General features: G+C 44.7%; 1 pseudogene; it reads left to right on the plus strand.

The window, feature by feature from the left end:
- Nucleotides 1-1,735: 1,735 nt before the first annotated feature.
- Nucleotides 1,736-4,906, plus strand: LOC139337297 (uncharacterized; annotated as a pseudogene).
- Nucleotides 4,907-5,409: the final 503 nt, after the last annotated feature.

Below are 5,409 nucleotides of genomic sequence, written 5' to 3' on the forward strand. Positions count from 1 at the left end.
GCATTCTGGTACATATGGCGTTAGTCTTTTTCCTCTTCTTCCTCTGTTGTTTTTCCTGGCCGTTGGCAAACAACTGTTAGGTGCATTACCGCCACCTTCTGGACTGGAGTGTGGAGCAGGATAGCTTGTACCTCTACATTAGATCCTAATGATAACCCCCATGCTCTGTAAAAACCTGAATATTGCCCTGTATCCAGCATCTCCTGAATCCCTCCTTAATAGCTCTGTCATACTCAGTCAGTGTTAGTTGATTCCTTTGGAGTGCTGTTGACAATGTAAGAATACATGCTCCACTGTTTCCTGTAATCCACAGTACTCACAGTTTCCTGTAGCACGCTTCCTCATGACGTATAGTGTATTGTTCAGGCCAGTATGACTGAATCTCATCCTGGATATTATGTCTTCTTCTTTTCTGCTCCTATGACTTTCATTTCTCCAACTTTCCTTTGAATACTATAGAGGTGTCTACCTCCCTCTGTCCCATCGTTCCTGCCATTTCTTATTTATTTTTGATTTGATTGTACATTTCATCTCAGACTTACTGTATTTTACAACCATATTTATTTCTCTCTTCTGTGTTGCACTCTTAGCATATTTATCTGCCAGTTCATCTCCTTCTAATCCAATATGTGCTGGAACCCAAATTAACTGAATTTCTACCCCTATCCCCCTGATTCTGTGTATCTTTTGGCCTATCTCAAGTATGATGTATAGCCTGGAATTTGAATGGTTATGTCTAATACTTTCTAATGCACTGCTCGCATCTGATCCTATTAAGACTTTCTGTGGTCTGACTTCCTTTATCCAATTCAGTGCAAGCAGAATAGCCAATAACTCCCCTACACTGCTAAGTCATCACTAATCCTTTTACTTGACATTGTATCTAAATCTGGTATTACAAAAGCTATTCCGATCTTATTATTCTGTGACTTGGACGCATCTGTGTATACTTTAACAAACTGTGAGTAATTCCTATTTATGTATTTGTTAACTTTGTTTGCACTTACATTTTTTCCTTTTTGGTCCTTTAACAGTTTCAAATCGACTTTCACTTCTTCCATTGTCCATGGTGGCATGACAGAGAGAGCAACAGTTTGGCCTATAGTTTTGTTTGCTATCCCGACTTTCTTAACCCACTTCTCAATTGTCCATCCAAAACTCATCACCTGTCCTTTTCCTTTCCCTTGGCATGGTTTGATCATATTCTGACCCGGAGAATTTTCCTCATGTCCTCTTAGGTTTGCCAATAGTTTAATGTAATCTGTTCTCTTCTCAATTCCAATGGCATCTCCCCCATCTCCACTTGAAGTGCTACTACTGGAGTTGTTTTCATTGCACCACAGCATAGTCTCAAAGCTTGATATTGGATGACATCCAGTTTTTTCAGCAATGTATTTAATGCTGATTCATATACTATACATCCGTAATCAATAACTGACCGAATTAACCCACATATAGTGATCTTTTTACACTTTTCAACTATTTTCTCAATATGTTTTTTCCATGTAATCTTCTTGTCAAACCAAATTGTCCATATAGTTTAAGACTGATTTGGTTTTGTGTTTTCTTTTTAGAAAAGATAACTGCCTTTGTCTTTGTAACTGAGAACCTAAAGCCCCATTCCAAAGCCCAAGCTTCCACCTTCCTTATTTGTTTCTGCAATTTCCTAGCATTGAATGCCAAGTTCTGTCTCCTTTTCCACATAACCCCATCATCTGCAAATAATGAGGTCACTATGGACCTGTCTGTATTACTGAATATGTCATTTATCATCATTGAAAACAGAAGTGGACTTATAATACTGCCCTGAGGGATTTTTCCCACTCTCACTTGTATCATCCTGTCTGTAAAAAAATTCTTAATCCACCTGTACATTTTCCCCCTCATCCCTATATGGTACAGTTTAATTAGTAGCCCCTCCCTCCACATCATGTCATAGGCTTTTTCCACATCAAAAAACACAGCCACTACACTCTCTTTATTTACATGAGCTTTCTTAATTTCATGTTCGAAACACAGAGCAGGATCTACAGTACTCCTTCCTTTCCTGAATCCGCTCTGATAGCATTTTATTTCTCCCCTCCTTTCTAAATAGTAGACTAGCCTTTCATTTATCATTTTTTCCATAATTTTATAGATTTTTAATGGGGGGGGGGGCGACCAGTGGAGATGCGCAGAGGGAGTCTGGATCCCAAAGGAGGAGGACTCAAAGAACATCAACCAGTTTCGGATGATCTCACTATTAAGTGTGGAAGGGAAGGTGTTTTTCAGCATCGTCTCCCGAAGACTGACCGAGTTTCTCCTCAAGAACAACTACATCGACCCTTCCGTGCAGAAGGGTGGGATTCCTGGAGCTCCTGGCTGCCTAGAGCACACTGGAGTAGTCACACAGCTCATCAGAGAGACACACGAGAGCAGAGGTGACCTCGCTGTGTTGTGGTTGGACTTGACCAACGCCTATGGGTCCATCCCTCACAAACTGGTTGAGCTTGCCCTACACCGGCACCATGTGCCCAGTAAGATCAAGGACCTGATCCTGGATTATTACAACAATTTCAGGCTCAGAGTCACTTCTGGGTCAGTAACATCAGACTGGCAACGCCTGGGGAAAGGCATAATAACAGGCTGTACCATCTCTGTTATCCTTTTCGCCCTAGCGATGAACATGGTGGTCAAGGCTGCTTAGGGGGAATGCAGAGGGCCCCTGTCCAAGTCAGGTGTCCAACAGCCCCCTATAAGTGCATATATGGATGACCTCACCATCACGACAACATCAGTCCCAGGGAGCAGCTGGATCTTGCAAGGTCTGGAGAGACTCATCACATGGGCAAGGATGAATTTCAAGCCCTCCAAGTCAAGGTCCATGGTGTTGAAGAGGGGGAAGGTGGTTGACAAATTTCGTTTTTCCATCTCAGGAACAGCAATCCCATCCATTACTGAACAACCAGTCAAGAGCTTGGGAAAGCTCTTTGACTCCACCCTGAAAGACAAAGCTGCCATCCAGAAGTTAAGTGAAGAGCTTGGAGCCTGGCTCACCAAGGTGGACAAGTCAGGCTTACCTGGTAGATTTAAAGCCTGGATCTACCAGCACTCCATCCTGCCCCGAGTCCTGTGGCCTCTCCTCGTCTACGCAGTCCCGATAACAACAGTGGAATCTCTCGAATGGAAGATCAGTGGCTTTCTTCGGAAGTGGCCGGGCCTTCCACGTAGCCTCACCAGCGCTGCCTTGTATGGGATGAGGAACACCCTGCAGCTGCCCTTCAGCAGACTCACTGAGGAGTTCAAGGTGGCACGCACAAGAGAAGCCCTACATTACAGAGACTCCAGGGACTACAAGGTGTCATCAGCTGGGATTGAAGTGAGGGCAGGAAGGAAATGGAAGGCAGAGAAGGCAGTGGAGGTGGCAGAGTCACGCCTAAGGCAGAAGGCCCTGGTGGGGATCTTGGCAACTGGAAGAGCAGGCTTGGGCTACTTCCCAAAGACCCAGGTCAGCAAGGCCCAGGGCAAGGAGAGACACCTGCTACTCCAAGAGGAGGTCCGAGCAGGCCTGGAGGAAGAGAGAGTGAGTAGGGCAGTGGGACTCTGGCAGCAGGGAGCGTGGACAAGGTGGGAGAACACATTGCAGCGCAAAGTCACCTGGTCAAACATTATGCAGGCAGACTTCCATCGCGTCCGGTTCCTGGGACAGGCAGTCTATGATGCCCTCCCGAGTCCAGCAAACCTTCACACCTGGGGGAAGAGCGAGACACCTTCCTGCCCTCTTTGCTCTGGAAGAGGCTCTCTAGGACATCTCCTCAGCAGCTGCCCCAAAGCCCTGGCTGATGGTCGCTACTGTTGGCACCATGACCAGGTGCTCAAAACAGTTGCTGAGAGTATAGCCTCAGCCATCAGTGCCAGCAGACACCATCATGCTTCTAAAACAGCCCCCTTCGTCAAGGCCGGAGAGAGACCTCGGGTACGACCACAAGCAACAACAGGCCTCCTCCACACAGCCACCGATTGGCAGCTGCAGGTTGACCTGGGAAAACAGCTGAGGTTCCCACAGCACATCGCACCAACATCCCTCCGACCAGACATGATTATTACATCTGAGGCTTCAAAACACCTGATCATGCTGGAATTAACTGTGCCTTGGGAAGAGCGGATTGAAGAAGCCAACGAGAGAAAGCACGAGAAATACCAGGAGCTGGTGGAGGAGTGCAGAGGCAGAGGCTGGAGGACAATCTACGAGCCTGTAGAAGTTGGCTGCAGAGGCTTTGCAGGACGCTCACTCTGCAAAGTCCTTGGACGGCTGGGTGTTACAGGGGCGGCCAAGAAGAGCCATTCAATTGGCTAGTGAAGCCGCAGAGAAAGCCACAAGGTGGCTATGGATTAAGAGGGCTGATCTGTGGGCTTTTTACTTTGGTCACTTACTCTCCTCACCAGTGCTTGTTGTTTCTTATAAAAGATTAAATTCTGAACAGAAAGATTTCTTTTTAAGGCTTTAAAGGATTTGTTTCGAGCCTTTATTGCTTTAGTGCATTCACTTGTCCACAATGGGACTAATCTTTTCCTTTTATTCCCACTACTTCTTGGGATGGACTCCTTTGCTGCTCCCTCTATACTTTTACAAATTTCATTGTTCAGTTCCTTTACCGGTTGGTTTATATCTATCATTTGCATTTTCCCCTCACTTAATACTCTGAACTTGTTCCAATTTGCTTCCTCAAATTTCCATCTCCCTTCTCCATTATTCTGGTCAGTATACTTTTCTATTCCCATAAAAACAGATACTGGATAGTGATCACCACCCACTGTGCTCCCCCTCAAGACTTCCCAGTTACTTATTGCTGCCAGAGATTGTGAGACCAAAGTGAGGTCAAATGCTGATTCTGTGCCCCTCGCCAGGTTCACCCCTGGTGCCTAAACCATTATTTAAACATACCATCTCTTTCTCTTCCAGAACTTATTCTATAATTTCCCCATTTGAGTCATCTTGGTCCCCCCACACTGTGCTGTGTGCGTTAAAATTTCCATACCAGAATATCCCTCTCCAATCATCTAAGATGGATTCCATCCTTTCTTTGTCTAATTGCTGACAGGGATTATAAAAATTAATTATTTTCATACTTCCTTCCTTTATCCACACCTCAGTGACTACTACCTCTAATTCTTGTGCTGTCATTATTTGCTTGAATTTTATATCTTGTCTAATAAAAGTTGCGCATCCCCCACCATGTCCACTAGGTCTATCTTTTACAAATGCTTGAGTATCCTTTAATAATAAAGTCCAGAGTTGGTTTGAGCCATGCTTTCTGTACACAAATAATGTCTGGTTTTACTGCTAATTCCTTGATATGTCCTTTAAACTCTTGTCCATTTGCAATTAGAATTCTAGCATTCCATTGTAGAATTAGCATTACGGAATAA

Source organism: Chaetodon trifascialis, chromosome 10 (genome assembly GCF_039877785.1).
Source record: "Chaetodon trifascialis isolate fChaTrf1 chromosome 10, fChaTrf1.hap1, whole genome shotgun sequence".
NCBI classification, from domain to species: Eukaryota; Metazoa; Chordata; class Actinopteri; order Chaetodontiformes; family Chaetodontidae; genus Chaetodon; species Chaetodon trifascialis.